The 23,078-nt window shown below is 45.8% G+C and overlaps 1 protein-coding gene across 2 annotated transcripts in view; it reads right to left on the bottom strand.

The window, feature by feature from the left end:
- ddr2a (discoidin domain receptor tyrosine kinase 2a) overlaps positions 1-23,078 on the bottom strand; it is a 201,511-nt gene that overhangs the window by 110,626 nt on the left and 67,807 nt on the right. The window contains exon 1 of one of the 2 annotated variants that reach the window (XM_038794917.1): positions 6,901-7,714. The exons of the other annotated variant lie outside the window; for it this stretch is intronic. The gene's annotated coding sequence lies outside the window, so the exon portion shown is untranslated. Of the gene's footprint in view, positions 1-6,900; positions 7,715-23,078 lie in introns of those variants that run through there. 2 annotated transcript variants of the gene reach the window in all.

Raw genomic sequence — 23,078 nt, 5'->3', positions numbered from 1 at the left:
TCCTGCCCCCGCCGTCTCCCCAAGTCTCCAGCACCAGAGATTCGGCAGGGGCGGGAATCACACCGCGCCTGTTGGCGCCCCCCCCCCCCCCCCCCCCCCCGGCGATTCTCCGGCCCACAATGGGCCAAAGTCCCACCGCTGTCATGCCGGTCCCACCGGCGTGAATCAAACCACCTACCTTACCGGCGGGACAAGGCGGCCCGGGTGGGCACCGGGGTCCTTGGGGGGGGCGTGGGGCGATCTGGCCCCGGGGGGCGCCTCCACGGTGGCCTGGCCCATGATCGGGACCCGAGCATGTGCCGTGGGGGCACGCTTTTCCTTCCACTTTCACCATCGTCTTCATGATGGCGGAGGTGACCCCCCTCTCCTGCGCATGCATGACGTCTGCAGCCGCTGACGCTCCGGCGCATGCGCGGACTTCCGCCGGCCGGCGGAGTCCCTTCGGCCCCGGATTGTGTGGTGCCAAAAGCCGTTCCCGCCGGCCAGCGGGACGCCAACCACTCCGGCGCGTGCCTAGCCCCTCAAGGTTAGGGCTTGGCCCCTAAAGGTGCGGAGACCTCTGCACCTTTGGGGTGGCTGGACGCTGGAGTGGTTCACGCCACTCCATCCCGCCGGGAGCCCCGCCCCGCCGGGTAGGGGAGAATCCCGCCTGAGATCACAGCCGGCGGGAACACGGCATGCTGGCTGCGGACGGTGTCCAGCGTCGCCACACTCGGCAAGAATTTGTGCCGCTGGCCGGAGGGGGGGGGGGGGGGAAGAGAGAGAGAGAGAGAGAGAGAGAGAGAGAGAGAGTGAAGGGGGGGGGGGGGGGTGTCTGCTTGGGCTGGGGGTACTGCTGGGGTATGGCCATAGGCTGGGCTGTGGGGTAGCGGTTTGCGGGCGCCGGCGTGGGACCCGTAGTGTTTCACGACTGACAAATCGGCGTGAACCCCTCACCGATTCGAGTATTGGTAAGGGGCTAGCACCGGTGCCACATGAAATGCCTGTGGACCGCGCAGAAATCGGCCGGAGAGTGGCCGGATCACTGGCCACGTATGCTCATGACTGAGGGCCTGCAATGGTCACGCCATGTTGTACAGCGTGACCATTGCAGGCCCTCAGTCATGAGCATACGTGGCCAGTGATCCGGCCACTCTCCGGCCGATTTCTGCGCGGTCCACAGGCATTTCATGTGGCACCGGTGCTAGCCCCTTACCAATACTCGAATCGGTGAGGGGTTCACGCCGATTTGTCGGTCGTGAAACACTACGGGTCCCACGCCGGCGACAGCATTGAACTGCAGAAATGGAAAATCCAGCCAGTAACTATTGATAAGTGGTAACTGAATTGTTGACATTTTAAAGTAGAATGATTGATATAGTTACATTATGGCCCTTCAAATTTTAGGTTTCAATAGTTTCGAAATATGTATATTTATAAGTTTCCAGGGAAGCACAAACATTCATTATCTTGAGTGTCAGATTAATTAATTGATAACTTGAAAGGAAGAATGTTAATGTTTTAAGATTATTATATGAGACACAAAGAGCTTCTTTTGACACCTACTTATCTTTTGTCGAGTTTAATTCTGATTCCAGTACCAACATTTACACTCTATTTGGTGAATAGCAGTATGAGTTTACCAATTTACAAAATATATCGGGAGGAATATGAAAGACTACAAGATTAGAAATTCTTGCCGATTCCTGCACTCCGAAAGACTAACATTCTGGAGAACCTTTCAAAGTCTTAAAAATGGATTCAGTCTCAGTTGTTTCTTGGTTATTTTGCAACTTGCTGTGCCTGTCACAGTTTATGCTCATGTTACAGACCATCAAAAGCCGCCGACTTTATGGAGAAAGTAATTTTTTTGAAAGCCAATTAGAGAATGTGAAATGTGAAAACTCAGGCAAAATGACATTGCCATTAAAACAGTATTTTTGCAAGATGAAAATGTCCCTTTAATAAGGCATTTTACTGCTGTTTTTGGCATGTCACAAGTCCCCTCATGTTACACAAACAACAGCTGCCTTTATACGCAGAGCACTACAGGAAATATTTTTAAAAGGCAGACATACAAAGAGCATCATGAAGGGCAATATATATTAAACCACTTTGGAAGTACTGGGATATAATATGATTTTAAATCCCTGGCAATGTTAGCAGAAGTCAGATTTTCATTTTCGAATCTCATCACGCCAGGCCCCACTTGCCAACTGACAGCAAAGGCAGAATGCCTTCTGCCAGGGCTCTGCCAATAGCATGCTTGACCTGGCCAACATTGGATGCATGGATAGCGTGATTTCTTCCTTTTCTTCATGCATGAAAATGCCAAGTCGATGCTCTGCGCCTTGCCCCCAACAGGGGCATCAGCAACCAAGCATGTAAAATTAGCGCCCAACCATTCTGAGGCATAGCACATCAGAACCCCAACTAACTGTGGCATCATATCTCTACAACATGATCTTTCGTTACCTTCACAACAAGGACGTCAAACTGGCCTTTGGTATGTCCAAACTGATTCATTCCTTATGCAACACACAGACATTTTTCTTTGGCTCTACATTAGACTATTCCAAACAAGCTACACTGCGAAAAATGCGTAGTTCAGGAGCAGACCTTCAAAGTAAGGCTCCAAGGTATAACTTTCAGTCAGGTCAAACTGAATTCATTTCAATCACAAATGGCAAATCGGGCTGGATAGTGGCCATTTTTGAGTGCTTAGAGGTCCCTCAAGGTTCCAAATTGGTATCAGCAGAGCACACACTTCTGATGTAAAGTGCTCCAAAGTTATATTGGTAATGGTGCACGTGAGCATGCACTGAACACCATTGGCAGCAGGCAGAGCAGGCACCTCAATGTCATTAAGCATTTAACACTGAGCACTGCCATTCTGGAGCACATTCCAGCCTATTCCATCTGTTAGCCTGGCACAGGTGAATGTGCATTAAGCAGCAGGAAGGACCTCCCACTCCCCCCCCCCCCCCCCCCCCCCCCCCCCCCCCGCCGCCTCACCACCCCCACACCAACTAGCGCCATTTAAAAAGATGTTCAACTACTTACAGGTTAGCTTCTTCCCGATTTTTTCTGTTTATTGCTATGATTCTCCAAGAGTTTGGTGTTTTGGTTTTCCAGTTTAAAGTTTCAAATCTCAAAGATAGGCGCTGAAGGACATCATGCTGACTTCAAGACTTTCACATAGAATCCCCATGGGTGCACTCTTTGGACACACAAAGAAATCCCGCAGACACACACATGCAGACACACACATGCAGACACTCGCACATGCAGACACACACATGCAGACACTCGCACATGCAGACACTCGCACACTTAAGTGCTGCAGACGCACAAACTCACCATCATGTTCGACACAGCCTTAACCACTAAGCATCAGGAGAGGAGCAGGAACACAAGGTGAAGGAGGAGAATGAGGAAGAGGAGGAGGTGGAAAAGGAGATGGAAGAAGAAGTGAGGTTGTAACCCGAAACAGGCCCTTTCTGCCAGGCTCTACGTGAAGAACTCATTTGTCTAATTTACGTTAGCTTCAACCCTAATTCTCCATCTAACAGTACCAATTCCTTAACTTCCCTCTGTTAATGACCATCACTGCAGCCTCTAGGTCACAATGCAAAATTAAAAGCCACCCAAAATACACAATCCAATTCAAATTATAAATTAATTTGTGCCATACAAAAAAAATCTAATCACCCTTATGCAATCCCTAGTTCCAAGTTGGTGTATATCATTGACTGTCCTCGCTCTAGCCCAGTGGCAGTAGCATGACTGGGTTGACATGGCTGCTGACTTTCAGTGGAGGAGAGTGCAGATTGCCTTTGAGGTTGACTAGGAGCAGCCTGAGGCCTAAAATGCCGGTTGTCTATGATGGAGGCTGGTTCAGCCTCAGACAATGGCCAACGGGAAGGATGGAGTCAGTGGTTAGGGAATAGAGTTTGTGATGTGAACTGAAGACATTGGCTTCAGGCTTCCCAGTGTTTAATTGGAGAAAACTACTACTGAGTAATAAATTAATGTTTAAGGATAATATTAATAAGGATAGAGGGTGGTGATTGCATCTAATTAAACCATTCTTATTGACTCCCGGAGGTATTAGGAAAAAACAGCTATATTCACCGATTTGATGTGAACTCGGAATGTACATGACAACAAACAGATTACTGTGTTGATAGTTAGATTAAACTAAATAATTTTTGGTGTCTGATGTGTACGCGCAGTGGCTTCTAGAATGAATTTCAGAATTTTAAAAATGGCTGGCATTGGAAAGAATATGGGATCATTGCCCCTTACGTCCTCCCCGTGTGTGCGTGGGTTTCCTCCGGGTGCTCCGGTTTCCTCCCACAGTCCAAAGATGTGCGGGTTAGGTGGATTGGCCATGCTAAATTGCCCGTAGTGTCCTAAAAAAGTAAGGTTAAGGGGGGTTGTTGGGTTACGGGTATAGGGTGGATACGTGGGTTTGTGTAGGGTGATCATTACTCGGCACACCATCGAGGGCTGAAGGGCCTGTTCTGTGCTGTACTGTTCTATGTTCTATGTTTAATGCTCGAGGGACAAATGGGTGGGTTATAATCACTAAGATTATTATTTGACCAATATTATTAAAGATGTGGTTTTAAATTGGACAGGGCATGGTGACAGACTTGTGCATTCATTCCTGTAAATTCAACCCTCTTGAGGCTTGTGTTAACCCCTTCAAGTGCCAATTCTTGAGTGTGGAGGTGCAATGGTGGGAACAAGTTGGATTTCATTTTTGGAGATACTGAGGAGGTCTGGCATTACTTCTGCAGAGCAGTATGTCAGGTTGATGACCGTTTGTCAGAACCAGTTCCAAGTTCTGGTGATAGGCCATCAGACTGACACACGGGAGCAGAAGTAGGCCATTCAGCCCATCAAGTCTGCTCTGCCATTCAATAAGATCATGGCTAATCTGATATGATAATCCTCAACTCCACTTTCCCGCCTTATCCCCGTAACCCTTGATTCACTAACTGATTAATAATCTGTCTATTTCAGCCTTAATCATACTTAACTATCCAGCCTCTACAGCTCTCTGCAGTAAAGAATTCTACAGATTAACTACCTTTCCTTCTCACCTCTGTCTTAAATGGGCCCTCTGGTCCTAGACTCTCTCACAAGGGGAAACAGCCTCTCAGCAGCTACCCTGCCAAGCCCCCTGAAATCCAATATGTCTCCATAAAATCACCTCTCATTCTTCCAAACTCCAATGAGTATAAACCTAACCTACTCAACCTCCCCTCATAAGAGAATCCCTCCATGCCCGTTTCTCTCTCCACCAAAGTTGCCAGAGCGATTGACTATTTCCAACATTTAGCCTTTATTTCAAATTTCCAGTATCCCACAGTATTTAGCTACTGGATTATAGCTGTAAACCGTAAACTCTGAAAATATCTTCCATCAGCTATGAACAACATTTCAGCTTTACACTTGCTACCTTAAAAGAAGTGAGAAGGCAAATGAATGGATTTGAGAACAAATAGACATAAAAAACACGACAATAAAATGTTACCACGAACTGAAAGCGCTAAGAGAGGGGACGCAAATAAATTTCAACTCAACCAGCTAGTATCCTGAGAAACAAGAGGCACGTTTAGTATCCAGAGAAACAAGAGGAAGAAAGTAGGTCCACGTGTGGAGGGGCGCACTCAAGCTTGGGGTCGCCTGAGCCAAGGTGCAATGGGGGAAAGGCAACTGTGTCAGGCCTTTTAGCCAATTTACAACAACAGGTTGGTACAAGTGCAGCAGAGAACGCTGAGGAGTGACCTGACTGAGGTGTACAAAATTATGAGGTGCATAGACAGGTTAGATAGAAAGAAATGTTTCTCCTTAGCAGAGAGTTCAATAAGCATGGGGCATAATTTTAAGTTAAAGGGCAGAAGATTTAGAGGAGATTTGAGGAAAAGTATTTTTCACACAGAAGGTGGTGGGAATCTTTTACAGTAATCTTTATCTTTATTGTCACAAGTAGGTTTACATTAACACTGCAATGAGGTTACTGTGAAAAGTCCCTAGTTGCCACAATCCAGCGCCTGTTTGAGTACACAGAGGGAGAATTCAGAATGTCCAATTGACCTAACTATCTGGAGCTCACTGCCTGAAAGGGTGGTAGAGGTGTGAACCCTCACAACATTTAAGAAGCATTTAGATGAGCACATGAAATACCATAAAGTATGAGGCCATGTGCTGGAAAATGGGATTAGAATAGATCGGTACTTGATGGCTGGCACAGACATGATGGACCAAAAGGCCTCTATCTGTGTTGTAAAACTCTATGGCTCAATGATTCTCTAACCTGTAAGCTTGTTCTTGACTGTAAATAGTAAATGCAACTATGCTAAAGCACTTCAGAGTGCAGCATGACCTATGTGCATAATTTGAACAGCATTGTTATTTATGTAATGAAAATATTGAAATATTTGTAATGTTCTCATAACTGTATTGAAGCACCTTAGAGTGCATTTTGATCTTTGTGGGGAACGTGAATATCGTTGCAATTTCCTGTCATGACCATTTGAAATGTTTTCTTTATGAATAAAGTATATTTTTGCAAAAGGAAAAGTAGAAGTATCTCACTTCACTATACCCTGTGCCTCCGATCTGCTCTCAGTCACACTTGTTTAGCTAGTAATTGTGGAGATAAAAAGTGCAGAAAGTATGCAGCTCATGAAGTACGCTGTCTAATATTTTATGCACCAAATAATTCCAGCATTTGAACAAAGGGTTAAATAGCCCACTGTAAAACTGGGTGCGTGTTAACCGAAAATAAGACAGCGAGGGGGGAAAACAACAAAAAAAAAGACAGGGCGGCATAAAATAGTGGGAAATTGGAGCTAAAATCCAACAAACACGAACCAAACTGCGAAACAAGTTTTGTGATTCACGTACCTGAGCCGATTGAACAAATAATCTTCTGATAATCCTGACTTTGCTCCACAAGGCTTTCAATCACATCCAAATCCAACCAGTAAACACCTTCATTAATGTCTCACCCTGCATCCAGGGTCCAGCTCCTGGCGCTCTGCACCTTAAATGACCGAGAGTCCAGCTCTGAGAAAGGGCAGGTAACATCTTCGGTTTTGTACAAAACAGCAGATTAACATAATGTGTGTTTCAATCTGCCACTTCCGTCCAATAGAACTGGGCAGGCAGATAATCACGGAGTCAGGTCACGCCTGGAGGACTGAGCGCGGGAGGGCTTTTTCCTTCGCTCAGATCAAACCAAGTCTGCGCTTCTACCAGGATTGTAGCGATTTAAATGGAATACTTGCAGAGAGCGGCTAAAACAAACGTTTTCAAACACCGAGGTGAAAGCTTTCCCGGCTGGGAAGTTTTCAAGGAGAGCGCACAACAAGCGATTGCTGACACACGGCTTGTGCCATCCGCCACTCTTCGATCCAGTGGAGGAGTCGCCAAGTTTACTCTGCTGGGATTGTCCACACTGGCTCTCCCACACACTGATTTTCACCACTTTGCCCCATCTCTCCTCACTTTCAGTCTGCTCCCCTTGAGGCATTCGTCCATGAAGAGGGCGATCCAAAGCGGGAAACTCCGCTTTCCGCCGCAATGTGAGGAAAAAAAATGCTGCCAGCAAATCCAGATGTTGTTAATAATGTTCAGTCATCTCTGCACGATATACCCCATGCTAGTTGGAATGGCAGAGTTATTTACAAGAAGAGTGTCTCATGCATAAAAGACACATTGACGATTTCAACAAAACAGCGAAGGACGTGGATGTCCAAAATCCCTTTTTAATGTGAGAAAATAATCTCTCTTTTTTAACATCCCCAGCTCTTGACTCCTCCCTCAGAGTTTTCCAGCAAGGAAACCGGCTACTGCAGGACTTCTGCTCATGTTGTATTTAGACTCGAATTTCTTTGCTAATAGATGTGACAACCAAAGGAGAAGTTCATCCCATCTAGTAGGTTCGACCCTCTGAAAGAGCACCCAACAATAGGCTTACTGCCCTGTCCTATCCCTGTTACCCCATTACCCCAGCTAACCCATGCATTTTTGGGCATTAAGGAGCAATTTACCCAGGCCATTTCATCTAACCTGCTCATCTTTGGACTGTGGGAGGAAACTGGAGCACCTGCAGGAAACCCCCACAGACATGGGTAGAAAGTGCAAACTACAGAGTGTCCCAAGGCTGGAATTGAACCCGGGCTCCTGGCACTGTGAGGCAGCAGTGCCTGATATACTGTGCCACCGTGCATACAGCACAAACTTAAATCTTCCTTCCGGGAAGGAAAAATATTCCAATCAGAATCCCCAACTTCATGCTTTTTATAAAGTGCAAGTTAAACTGTTCCCACTGGTAGAAAGGTTGGCAAATTAAAACACACAAATTTATGTTCATTGACTAAAGAGCCAGGAAGAATGGGGGAGAATTTTTTTGTATCCTGAGTTGTGAACTGGAGGCAGATTCAATAGTAACTTTCTTTTTTTTTATTACTTTATCTGAGTTACAAAGCCAGGGCTCCGAGTGTGGATCAGAGGTGAACCCCTAATCCAGTTCCTTGCCTGCTCCAAAAACGAATTCAAATTGAATCCAATTCATGGTCCCCACAAGAGAGACATACCAGATCTGAGCCAAAAGGCTCAATCTACGCTTGATCTTAGCCAAAAAGCCGAGAAGCGATTCAATAGTAACTTTCAAGGGGAAATTGGATATATGCTTGAAATGAAAGCTGCTGTAGTCCTATGGAGGGCAGCAGGCTGGCACATTGGTTAGCACTGCTGCCTCACACCGCCAAGGACCCAGGTTTGATCCCAGCCTCGGTGACTGTCTGTGTGGAGTTTGCACTTTTCCCCATGTCTGAATGGGTTTCCTCCAGGTGCTCAAGTTTCCTCAAAAGATGTGCAGGTTAGTTGGATTGGCCCTGCTAAATTACGTCTTAGTGTCCAAAGATGTGCAGATTACCAAGGGTTACGTACAGGGATAGGGTGGGGACATGGACCTAGGCAGAGTTCTCCTTTCGAGGGTCAGTGCAGACTCAATGGGCCGAATGACCTTCTGCACTGTAGGAATTCCACGGAGGAACAGCATTGGAGTGGGACTAATTAGGTAGCTCTTTCACTGAGCTTCCACAGGCACATTAGGCCTCATTTGTGTTGTATGGTCCAATGTTACCATCATAATATTGTGACATAACTTTGATTGGAGATTAACCACTGATTCAGGGAGCTGCCAGTTTTAGGGGGATCTACCAGATGCCTGCTCCCGTGAAGGAAGCTTTGATCCCTGGAACATTTAATATAAATCTTTGTAAAATGAAAGCTAACCTGGTGTGCAATTATACTGATTTGGCCTGATGGACATCCTATAGATATGTTAGTAAGGCCACTGCAAAGCTTATAAACTAGAATGCCAGCAATGGCTCAGGTGGTAGCACTGTCGCCTCTGTACGAGAAGGCTGTTGGTACAAAATCGGAGAGTACAAAGGAAGTATTTTTAAAATTCATTTTATGGGATGTGGGCATCACTGGCTAGACCACCATTTATTGCCCATCCCTAGTTGCTCTTCAGAGCTGCTTTCTTGAACCTCTGCGATCCCAGAGGTACAGGCACATCCAGAGTGCTACCAGGCAGGGAATTCTGGGATTTTGACCCAATGACAGTGAAAGAACAGTGACATATTTCCAAATAACCCACACAGTGTGTTAAGGAGACAAATGATCCAGAGGCAGTCTAGGATGGACAGGTTGTAAAGACCTAACATGGAGTCAGCTCCATACATGTACCTTCTACTGTAGTTGAGTTTTTAAATAAACACTTGCTGTTTATATACTCAATACAACAAAGCCTGCTTCATGATGTCTAAAGCAAGATTCTTCAATTCTATTTTTTAAGGGGAGACATTACATTATATCTTTTAAATTTAAAGTAGATTAAGACCTCCATTGAAACCGAGGGCAGAGGAATGTCCTATGAAAATGCAAGCATTCACTCAGCTTACTCGTATAGATTCAGAAATTTTTTAAGCCTGGGCCAGGCCCGTCAGGTTCAGACATTCACCACTCAAATTGAACAGCTGGTTTAGCTCACTGAGTTAAATCACTGGCTTTTAAAGCAGACCAGGCAGGCCTGCACCACGGTTCGATTCCCAGCCTCCCCGGACAGGCGCTGGGATGTGGTGACTAGGGGCTTTTCACAGTAACTTCATTGAAGCCTACTCGTGACAATAAGCAATTTTCATTTTTTCATTTTCATTCCTTTCCTGGTATCTTGGTACATTAGTGTGACCAGCAGCTGATATAAAAAAAATTAGAGTACCCAATTTTTTTTTTCCCAATTGAGAGGCAAACTAGCGTGGCCAATCCATCTACCCTGCACATCTTTGGGTTGTGGCGGTGAGGCAGTAGGGCTAACCATTGCGCCACCATACCACCTGACCAGTAGCTGAGTCTGAGGTATATAAAACGGACAACACTGCATTAAAAAGTGTACAATGGTTGTATTTTTTCCAGCATTTCACCATTTTTACTAATATTTAAATAACAAAAACAAGGGAATATAGCTTGTCCCTTGCCCTTTCTCTCATACCGTAGTCTTTGCTGAAGTATCTACTGTTTCACCATATTTTCCACTTGTTTTTCTTGGATGTATCAGTGGCACTAGACATATCCTGAAAGCCAAAACAACTGCATCTGGATGTCTGTAGGATTTGGTACTGCATTTCGTACATGTGGAGAGTGGGAGGGGATGAGGGTTGTGATTAAGTACATTTTATTATTGTGGCAGTACTCCAGAGTCGATGCTGCAGTTAGCTAGGAGAAGAAAAATAAGGAACTTTGATTGCATTTAATTGTTTTTCAATTTTAACAAGGAAATTGGCTGTTCAGTCCAAGCTTAGTGTTTAACCTCCAAACATGTTATAGTTCTAACTCTATGTGACTGCCCTGTTCTCAAATTCCAATTTAGCCACCTATCTGACCGATTGTGAAATGTTGATGGGCAGTTTTTTTCGAATAATAATTAATTAACAATGAAGTTTGACGATCGTGAAAGTAAACAGAATGTGTTTGTCTCTACTTGGTGTGCAACACAACTTTGTGTAGAATGTATCCTGGAGCATTGCTAATGTGTGACCCAATTAAAGTGAAGACTGCATGCTGGGGCTGTATTTTCCCTGTGGGCTTCTGAACCCTGCAATCAGGCTTAAATGTCAGCTGTGAAAATAACAGTAATGTTTAAAAACATTGAGCTTTGATTGACATCTTCTGGACCACTTCAAACAGAGTTAATTGCTGTTAGTTTCACAGCTGACCACTTCAGAGTCACTCAACTTGAAAGAGAGATGAATGGAAAGCACTTCATTCTGGTTGAAGTGGTCCAGGACCTGTCAGTCAAAGCTTAACTTATAAACAGTGTGGTTGGTTTCACAGCTGACCACTTAAAAAAGTTACTCAACCAAAAGGGAGATGAATGAAATAATGCTGGCAGCTAGGGGAGGGGGGGAGGAGGGGGGAGGAGGGAGGAGGGGGGAGGGGGGGAGGAGGGGGAGGAGGGGGGGGAGGAGGGGGGGGGAGGAGGGGGGGGAGGAGGGGGGGAGGAGGGGGGGGAGGTGCTGTCAATCATAGCCCAGTAAAATCAATATCAAAGGGAAATGATTGAATGGCTTGCAGACCAAAGATCTGAGGGGGTTTAAACCCAGCTGACTGTTTTATTTTCTCTTTCCAGGAATTGACAAGTGCTGCTTCCTCTGCCTGAGCCAGTGGCTATACTGCCCAGGTGTGTGCTAAAGCAGTGATTTTTATTTCACTGCCTCTGTCTAGATTGCATTCTAACTTCCAGACAGGGGTCTCTTTTCTGGGGGGGGGGTGGGATGTGGGGGGGGAGGGGGGGGGGTATCCTGACCGGAGTCTCTCTTTTGGGGCGTTAGACATATCCTGAAAGTCTGGGGGGGGGGTCTCTTTATTTAGGGGGTCTCTATGGGGGGTCTTTTTATTTAGTGGGTCTCTAAGTTGGGTCTCTTTATTTAGGGGTTATGAGGGAAGTCTATCTGGAGGGTCTCTGAGGGGGGGTGTTATCTATATTTAGTGGATCTCTGTGGGGTTATCTTAATTTAGGGGGCCTATGGGGGTTTCTTTATTTAGGAGGTCTCTTGTGGGGGTTTGTGGCTGTGGGGTCAGATCATGGGGAGGAGGGGTGCTGAATTGCATTGCGGTGAGGGGAGGTTGGCACCAAGGAACTTCACAATCGGGCCCGCTAAAAATGGCAGTCCGATAGTGGGATTCCCTTAGCAATACCTCATGAACCTCACCATTTTGCATGGCTAAGGAAAGCCAGCCAGCTCCCAGCGGAAGCGCAAATCAGTTTTAATTCAGCTCTGGCAAGAGAACATAGTGCGGGTTTCTCCTTTTGCTGACGCTGAAATCACATTTGGCGAGCGGGCGGAGATTACATTTTGATGCCGAAATCGGGGGGGCGCCTGTTTTCAGATGCTCCGCCCCCTCCAAACGGCGTCATCGGTGAGTATGCCGCATACCATTGGGACAGCTTCAGGATGCCACCTTAAGGACCTCCCCTGATGCTCCGCCCCTGATGGGCCAACTTCCCGATGGCGTGGGTCACTTGTGGTCTGAGTTTTCATCAACCTCTAGTGGCGGCTGCAGACTGTGTCCAGTGCTGCCACAGTCAGGGGGGGAGCCGTTCCGCTGGCTTCGGGGACTTCGGCAAGGGCTGGAGGACTGGCGAGGGTGGTTCGGAGGGTTTGAGGGGAGCACTATCTGGCAGGCCGAGCCCGCGCGCAGCCGGTGCCATGTTGTAGGCCACGACCATTGCAGGTCGTTGCCGTTCGCATGCGCAGCCACGGATCCAGCAATTCTCCGGCCGTTTCTGTCGGGAACGCCAAGGGTTTTACGTGGCGCGGCTACCAGCCCTCCACAGGGTGGAGCTTGGTGCGGGAGCGGCGCGGACCTTTTCATCGTAAGACTGGACACATGCTCCGGAAATAGCCTCAAAATTGGAGAATCCAGCCCATAGTCTCCCAAACAGAGAATCCTGCCCTTCACCTATTAATGGCTCTGAATCACTGAGTTACCGATATTTACTCGGATGTGTAGGGACAGGAGAGTGAGTGGGAAGTCACTGGGAAACGAGTCATATATTGGGGGGAGGTGAAATTTGGATATTATCAGTCAATTGCATCAAGGTAATCTTTCTGTACTGCTGGAAAACAGGTCTTTTCATCGTGACCCTCAAGCATTGCTGCAACGACGCTTATGTCATGCATCCAACCTTGTCTGTCTCTTTTTAATTGCCCTGAATTAGGTTTTAAGGAGTATTAATTGACTTCCATTGGAAGGAGAGCTGGATTCTTGTCCAGTCTTCCCTGCCCACCCTAGTGATTATTGCTGACGACAGGATTGGTGTCTGGAAACTGTCAGAACATCTGGTGTTGGTGTTCCTGCCACTCTGCCTCCCCATTCTCAACTTTGGGGACCCTGAACCTTCAGCAAATATGTCTGTTTGCTATCAATTGTTGTCCATTGGCTTTGAGTGTCACAATTGGTCTTTGGCTATCTTGTGACTGAGAAATCCCATCACCCACTTGATGTTAGACAACCGCTACTCATTTGACCATGAGGACTTTGTGTCAATGACAAAGAATACCATCACAGTGGATAAGTAACATCACTGATTGTTCTCAATTTTTTTCTGGGCTGTAATTTTCTTCAAAAATGCACCATCAAGGTTGTAAATAAATTGGCAAGAGAAAGTGCAACCTGATTTTTCCATTTATCAGAAAAAAGGAAAATGTAGCAGAATTAGATGAGAATTGAACTTTCAGGATTAAATGTATAAATAAATTCAAGCAATAATATTGTAAGACTCTGCAGCCAGCACAGTGTTGCTAGTGCCAAGCAAGGCTTTGATAATTCTTTTTCAAAAAAATATTTTTTATTCTTCTCCTTTTTCACATTTCCTCCCAAATTTACACCCACCAACAACGAACAATAATCAGTAACAAATATGTCAATCCCCATATCAATAACAACGATCTCATCCTCCCACCAAACCCGAAACATTAGCCCGCATGTTCACATAAACAGGAATCAGGAATTACCCATAGTCACCATCACCACACACACCGCCCCCCCACCCCCAACCCTCCCACCCACCCCCTCCAATTAATGTTCGATGTTACCCAGTTCTTGAAAGTGCATGATGAATAATGTCCATGAATTGTAGAACCACTCCATCCTTCCCGTCAGTTCAAACTTAACCTTCTCAAGAGTCAAGAATTCCAACAGGTTCCCCGCCACGCCAGGGCACAGGTGGAGAGGTTGCTCTCCAACCCATCAGGATCCGCCTTCGGGCGATCAACAAGGCGAAGGCCACAACATCTGCCTCTGCACCCATTTCCAACCCTGGCTGGTCCGACACCCCGAATATGGCCACCCGGGGGCTCGGATCCAGTTTCACATGCACCACTTTAGAAATTACCCTAAAAACCTCCTTTCAGTAATCCTCTAGCTTTGGACAGGACCAAAACATATGAATGTGAGTGGTGCCTCTCCCCCCACCCTCCTCCCCCGCCCCCACTCCCCCCGCCGCAACATTCACACACATCTTCTGCTCCTTCAAAGAATCAGCTCATCCTTGCCCTTGTGAGGTGTGCTCCGTATACCACCTTCAGCTGTATCAGCCCCAACCTCGCGCACGCGATGGAGGAAGGCTTTGACAATTCACCATGTTATTAAAGTAAAGTTGCCATAGTCCCAGGTGGCCATGGGCTGCTTTCTCCTTCGAGGGGAAGAGCTGACTGGTGGTGATTTAACCTGAGGATTACCACACTTCAGGAGAGGGGCAAGGTTGAGAAGTTGGGGCCTTCATGGGTAACCTCAGCCGGTACAGGAATTGAAACTGTGCAGTTTGCCTCACTCTGCATAATGAACCAGCTGCCCAACCAACTGAACTAAACTGGCCCCCATCTACCTCTGCTCCCAGAAAGCCTCACAAAATTATTGCCGTAGTATAAAAACATAATTCGGTAAGCATACATATTTTTAGGTTTACCGTGTCGAATAACTTGTAATAATTTAAACATGTGCATTTGTTTTGAAATAGCAATGCAATCATAAAAAATGTTTCCTATATTTTTGGAAAAGGATGTATATTCTATGGCAATGCTCACGTTTCTGGTTACATGTAACCATTATAGTTCCCTCACAGAGAAAGCATTTTTCAATGCTAGTACAGCGTTCTCAAAATGGCTACCCCTCAAATTTCTTTCTATTTGGTTGGCACATAGAAGGGCTTGAAAAAAATTACAAGAGAATGTCACCACAATATGGCTGTGATGGAAGGAAAAATGGAAAAGTTTGACAAGTTCCAGAGGTCACAGTAAAATGTGAAATTTGTATGAAGCAGTCAGACTAGCAACTTGGGTGAAGGCAGTTGGCCAGTAGGGACTCCATATCAGATTGATTACTTTTACCTTAAAAAGCACAGCAACCATTCCCTCCAAGCCCCCTCGCTCCGCTGGTGAAAATATGTGCATTGTCAGAAATAGAACTCAGAATAACAGTTTTTACAAGAGAATATATCATGAGGCTTAGAGTTGTGCAGCTCTAGTGGATTTTTCCATATTCCATTTCAGATTCTGAAATTCTTCCAGGTTCTTCATCCTTCGGGATTTGAAATTTAACCTCCGTCCAAAAACAAGTCTGCAAAGGGAGATCGTGATTCAACTTGTGCGGCAGGTGAAGCTTTCCAGAATCGCAATTTCTTATGTTTTTCAAGGTCTAGGCCGAAACCTCCTTCACAATAATTCTTTCTTTTATGAAAATTACCCACTTGTCAGCGATCTGGAAACCCCAAAATAACAAATCAGAAATAACTTCAGGTTGCTCTTGCTACTTACACACAGGAAACACATGCATTCTCCTGCCATTCCCCTGTGCTGGGCACTATGGAAAGCATTTATCAATGTCTCCCCGAAGCTTGAAGGACCTTTGTTGCCAATTCACACTGGAGACGCCAATAATGTTGCTCTTTAATTAGTGGAATGCTATCCCATCAGTGTCACCAATAATTTTGCCAAGTCTGGGGTATCTACTTTAGTCAGATATTAGTCTGACTGTTATTAATGAGGATATTGCTTTCAGAGTCGGCAGATACCACCACAAGGTTCAACCGGATATCAATCAAAGACCCAACAACCAGTCAGTTAGTTCAAGTTCAACAATAGTTTATTTACACACAAGATTAACTCACACATGCAACATAAAAACACCGCAGGCTAAATTATACCTAACACTACAACAACCTGTACTTAACTTCAGGCACCCGGCTTTGGCAGAGGAACAAGGCCTTTGTTCGGATCTGGAGTGACTGGGTCTGGAGAAGTAACTTCGGTTCTGCTGTCTCGTCCGTCTCGTAGTGATCGTTGATCTTGAACTTGCTTCTGGTCGCGGTGCTGCAGTTCAGGTATAGGCCGGGCTGAAGAGTGCTGGTGTGCCAGGGCCAAAAGAAATCGAACACATGGCAGTGTCTCTCTTTATCCTTTGGGGGTTTCGCGCTCTTTTGGGCGGTCCTTAGCTTTGGACCCAATAATTCGGCAGGCTTCGATTACTGCCTTCGATTTGAGCCAATAAATGGCGGGTGCTTTGGTGGCTGGGCATGTCCTGAGCGGTCATTGATCTTGGCTATTTGAGCTTCCTGGGTGAAGGGAGTGGCGCAGATGTGTCCAGAATTGTATCTGATACATGAGTACAAGTCCTTTGTCCTGGGGAAATGGGCCATAAGAATGCAAATCGGCTAGGGGTTTCGATACTGTCTGGTTATCTGTTAGAAAATATACATTTAGAGTTTGCTGAATCCTGTATTGGCCATATTTCCCTTGAGTCTTTGCAAGTGTCCATGTTTCCTTTGTAAGTGACCATCCCAGATGGCTACACCTTCGTTGTTGGAAGGGGCATTCCTTAAAGAAGGAATTTTGGTAATTCTTTTTCGACTGGGGAAATGGAGGAGCCAGAGGAGATGTGCGCAAGAATTTCAAGATGTTTTATGTTATGATGGAAAGGAGAAGGTGTATTTATAGAGCATCACTCACAATCACAGGATATGCAAAGCACTTCACAAAAGCTTTACCCATGCAGTATGCTTTACGTCCATGTGACACAATTAAGTCATACAGTACAAGTAAAACTACAAGGATAGACCTTACAAAATGTCACGACATATTGTTACATGACAATCGGCAGTGACTAAGATGCAATTGAAGAGGAAATGCTTTTATAATATAACATCACTCTATAATAAAAAAAAACATCATTCTCAGACATTAACTCAGCTTAATATCTAACCAGTCTACAGTTGCGGTTATAGTATACGAATGGGCTGCAGCTGTTTGCCAGAGTGAAAAGGCAGACAAGGAAGACAAGACTACAAAAGATAATAAGGCAGTTCCATACTTGTTAAATTGATATTTTGAACTAGGTGCACAGCTAGTTTTGGAGAATGTTTTCAGCACTATAGCTAGAATAATATAAGGAACTGTAGCCTTTGCTATGTTCACGTTGAGAGAATTGAATGGCTGAAGACTGATATCTGTGGTGGGGGCCTCAGGAGGAAGCCAAGATGGATCATTCAGGCTGAAGATGGTTTCAAATGCTTCAGCCTTGTATTTTAGCTCACTGGTGGTCTCTGCCATCATTGAAGATGGGAACCTTCAAAGAGCTTCCTTCTCTCATTGGTTGCCTAATTGACCATCACATTTGCAACTGGATTTGCCAAGAGATTTGGTCTGAGATATTTGTAGGATCACTTATCTTTATATGTAACACGCCACGTCTGCGTTTTAGCATGCATTTCGTTCTGTGATGTAGCTTCACCAATTTGACACATCATTTTCATGCATCCCTGGTACTTATCCTGGCATACTCTTCTATACCTCATTGAATTAGGGTTCTACTGGCTTGAAGGTATTGATGGATTGGGGGATATGCCAGGCCATGAACTAACAGATTGTGGTAGAATATAATTCTGTTGATGCTGATGTCCCACAACACCTCATGGATTCCCAGTTTTGAGTTGCTAAATTTGATGTTAATTTATCCCTTTTAGCACTGCGGTTGTGGGACAAAATGCAATGGAATCTAACTTCAAACACGGTATTTAGTCTTCACAAGGTTTGTGTGGTTTCCACTCCTACCAGTGACATGATTGACAGAAGCATGCGTGCTCGGTAGATTTGTGATGGAGAGATCAGGTAGATCTTTCTCTCTTGGTGGTTGTCTCATCACCTGCTGCCAACTACCGAGCCACTCTCAGTGATGGGTATTGAAGTTCCCCATCCAATCGTGTTTAATATGGAGGAGTACTGATTCATCAGCTGAGGTAAGGTGATAGGTGGTAATCAGCAGGAGGTTTCCTTCCTCATGTTTGACCTGAAGACATGAGAGTTCATGCGATCCAGAGTCAATGTTGAGGACTCCCCAGGCCCCTGCTGGAGCGGAGAATGGTGCAGGGATAGATTGCAGCAAATCCATTCATTTATTTTAGACTCTCAATGTATTTTAAAATACTCTTGCAAAAAAAACTATAAGAATTGCTGAGATGAAAATGAATTAATTCACTTAAAAGAATGCGCAGCAAAATATAAACTCCCTAAAAATATGTCCTACGCCATTTCTAAACACGCTCAGACACACAACGTGAAGTTTCGAACAGTTGTCATGAGTGGCTGTCAGAAATTCATGCAGCAAAACCCAGATAGACTTTACTCAAAGCAAGATTTTAATAGAGAATATTTCAAGAGTCATTTTTTCCTGAAAGGTTCAGCTTCGTGCTAAGTCCATTGACAGCTTTTCAGAGCATAAACAGGGGCAGCCAAAAGAGTACAGTTTTCAGTGACAACACAATTGTCAAGCTGCAAAATAATTCACTTGCGTGCTCCCTTTTCCATGAACTTTCTGTTGAGAGTTTGCATATGACGTTTTACTTGGGATTTTGTTTAATAGATATACGAAACAGGTGTTAGGGTCATAGAGCCATGTTGTTTCATAGGTGTTAAAAGGCCTCCAGTGCCTCATTCAGGCGCTCCTCTTATTTTAGAAGATCAGTAGGCCACGAGACTACAAGGACATTGCTGAATAGTTCAATCCTGTTCTCGCTCGCTGTCAACAAATATCAGCACAATTGTTGGTGTTAGGTAGAAATCTGAGGGCTTTCTCTTCTGACAGACTAGCAAACGGAGCTGAACCAATTTCCCATCTGTCCTAATCATGCCCCCACCCCCTCCCCTGATTGTTGGTCTCACAGAGGTTGGTTACAGGTCACACCTGGGATCCCTCATAGTTTATGGTGTGATTTAATCATTACCCCAGCGCAAATCTGGGCGCTCCAGTTAAATAGCGGGAAAGGCTAAAATCGAGATTTGCGCCCGATGGCGAGTTCTGGATCAGGCCCAAATATGACGAGCATATCATTGACCCCAATTTGCATCAATTTACGTCTCATTAGCGAGATTGAAGTCGAATGTAATAGCCTCCCGGAAATGAACCGGCCCCCCAGCGGGAAATCACCTGAGCGTCATTTAGCACTCCTTTAAAAAAATGTGAAGCTGGTGCAATGGCTGCTGAGGGGAACTGAGGGGGTGAGTTGCCATTTTCATTTTTCAGCATGTAGATCAAGGGCACTGGAGCTGCTGCCCCAGTGCTCAGTTGGGGGTGGGGGCAAGGCTTGGTAGGGGGGGCAGAAGCATTTTAGGTAGGGGGTCGCCCAAGGGACGACTCTGGATGGCCCAGCCCCATCAGTTTAGACCTCTGAGAGAATGGGCATGTGGTCAGCAAGAGGAAAGGATCATTTTGTCTGACATGAGCAACTCACTTGAGATAGATCACCTGGGTGAAAGGGCAGTGGATCCTCACCTCTGCGGCGCAGGCCAACCTCGCAGTCAGTGACTGGTCTCTTCTGGGCCAACCTCGGGATCTCCAGGGCCTGTTCCTCATACTTCAGGACAGGGTCAGACGTACTTTGCTAGTGAGTGGGAAGGTGACTGTGTCTGCAGCACAAGGGAGGTCACAAGTCTCTTGATACAAATGAGACAAATGCGACAAGGTCGTATTTGAAGTCATTGTTCAGGCTGATGCACCACATGGAGTGGCGTGGGATTCCAAGAAGCACACAGGTTATGTAGGCTTGAAGAACCAGGGAGCAACCTGTTACATGAACAGTTTATTGCAGACATTGTTCTTCACAAATCAGCTGCGAAAGGCTGTCTATATGATGCCAACAGAAGGGGATGATTCATAGAACAGTACAGCACAGAACAGTACAGCACAGAACAGGCCCTTCGGCCCTCGATGTTGTGCCGAGCAATGATCACCCTACTCAACCCCACGTATCCACCCTATACCCGTAACCCAACAACCCCCCCCCCCCTTAACCTTACTTTTAAGGACACTACGGGCAATTTAGCATGGCCAATCCACCTAACCCGCACATCTTTGGACTGTGGGAGGAAACCGGAGCACCCGGAGGAAACCCACGCACACACGTGGAGGACGTGTAGAGTCCGCACAGACAGTGACCCAGCCGGGAACCGAACCTGGGACCCTGGAGCTGTGAAGCATTTATGCTAACCACCATGCTACTGTGCTGCTCAAAAAGTGTCCCCTTAGCATTGCAACGGGTGTTCTATGAATTGCAGCACAGTGACAAATCAGTTGGAACTAAGAAACTGACAAAGTCTTTTGGGTGGGAAACACTAAATAGTTTTATGCAGCATGATGTTCAGGAACTGTGCAGGGTGCTGCTTGATAATGTTGAGAATAAAATGAAAGGAACCTGTGTAGAGGGCACAATTCCAAAATTGTTCAAGGGAAAGATGGTGTCATATATTCAATGCAAACATGTGGAGTATCGGTCTGAAAGAATAGAAGATTATTACGATATTCAACTCAGTATAAAGGGACTGAGAGTGGGTAATCACCCCAGGGGTTCGAGTCCTCTTTTAGGCAGAAAACATAGAATTCATGTAAGGACTGGGGCAGCAGCTGTGTGGCTGCTGGCCCCTGTACAGTTTTTCTTATTAATAAATACCTGTTGTGTTTCTAAAGAAGTCTGCAAATGCATCATTACAACTTTAATATGCAAACCACCACACATATGCAGCATGCATACAATGAAAGCCAAGAAATGTGATGGAACCAAACTATTGACATGCTGAAGCAACAATTTTGCTACTTGGAACACTCTGGGAATGGCCTGTGGTACTTGACTGTGCAGGTCTGCTTGCTGTATAATGTTGCCAACATGAGGGGCCAGGCTTTGTTGTCACCTATCAGACAAGAAGCCGAGGGGCAGGAGCATGCAGAATAATTGGAGGAGCTAGCGGATGAGAAAGGGAGGCAATCCCTTTTTCCCTGGCTGTATGTGATGAACTAATTCAAGTACGATGCCAGTAACTGCAAGTCCAATTCCCCATTCACCAACAGACATACACTCCTTACTTTCCCTCTATCACTGACCATCACATCGTGTTCTTGGCGACAATGCAAAATTAAAAGACGACACGAAGTACACATTCTAAACAAATTGTATAAATGAAATCATGCTACGTGGCATACAAAATTAAACTATTCACTCTTCCACATTCCCTTAATGCCAATCCCAGTGCGCCTGGACAAAACTGCTCCAACAGCTACAGCATGACTGGTGGAAGGCTGCTGCCTTTCAGTGAGGGAGACTGCAGCTGGCCTTGGAGGATGGTTTTGGGCAGCACCCAGCGGGGGTAAGAGGCCTGTGTTCACACTGAGCCATCTTGGCATCAGCAGTAGTAGTCTGGCTGACAGGCAATAGCAAATGTATTGGCAGAGTATCAGTGATGGGAGGTGTATGGCATCATTGAGAGCAAGGACAGCAGGGGTTTGCTCCATGGAGTAACTGCAAGACCCCTGGGTGGAGCCTCAGCAATCCTAGTTGTTTCAATTACATTGTTACGGTTAAGAGAATCAGGTGATGGGTATTAATTGTCTGAGCACATATAAATAGGCCATAGCTGGGACACTGGTTGGAGTGGGTGAAGAGCTGTGGGACTGTACAAATCTATAAACTCTTTCAATAAGGAAACACTCTGTCTCTTGCCTTTGGCTTCACCAAACAGCTTGAATCCTGTTAACACTAGCAATCTGCTGAAGGGCAGATCAGTGGGCTGCTTTGGGACTTTGCAAGATCCTTTCAACACTGGTATCCACAGCCATGGTGGTAGATGGCAGTCTGAGCTTGATTTGTCTGTGTTTACATTGCAGCATTGAGACATTGGGTGGCCTCTGGGTTGGAATGAAAGCAGTGGCATCAGCCGCCTGATGTTGCATCATGGCTGGGCCCACCTATGTGGCTGTTGGAGTTGGCCACCTTTTCCTTGCTGCCAGGGATGAGTTCTAATTGCTGCATAAAACTGAGTGCCAGCTTGGTGCCAGATTCCGCCATGCTCCTTGACATTGACCGATAAGCTTTCTGGCAGAGCATCCAATTTACAAAACTGTGTTCTGCACACCCATCAACCTTTTTCTGTAGGCTGGCCCATCAAAGTCTTCATCTCAGCCCACTACTTCATAGAACATAGAACATAGAACAGTACAGCACAGAACAGGCCCTTCGGCCCTCAATATTGTGCCGAGCCATGATCACCCTACTCAAACCCACGTATCCACCCTATACCCATAACCCAACAACCTCCCCCTTAACCTTACTTTTTTTTTTTATTGGGACACTACGGGCAATTTAGCATGGCCAATCTACCTAACCCGCACATCTTTGGACTGTGGGAGGAAACCGGAGCACCCGGAGGAAACCCACGCACACAGGGGGAGGACGTGCAGACTCCACACAGACAGTGACCCAGCCGAGAATCGAACCTGGGACCCTGGAGCTGTGAAGCATTTATGCTAACCACCATGCTACCCTGCTGCCCCTTCAGAACTCTTTGGTTAGACCACCAACTCAAAGAAGATTCAATGTGCAACGCAAAGACTCCATCTATTTGAGTTCTGAAATGGCAGCAAGTTATAATAAGACCATAAGACATAGGAGCAGAATTAAGCCATTCGAC

This window comes from Scyliorhinus canicula, chromosome 4 (genome assembly GCF_902713615.1).
Source record: "Scyliorhinus canicula chromosome 4, sScyCan1.1, whole genome shotgun sequence".
Taxonomy (NCBI): Eukaryota; Metazoa; Chordata; class Chondrichthyes; order Carcharhiniformes; family Scyliorhinidae; genus Scyliorhinus; species Scyliorhinus canicula.
This window is presented reverse-complemented; position numbering and strand designations above follow the sequence as displayed.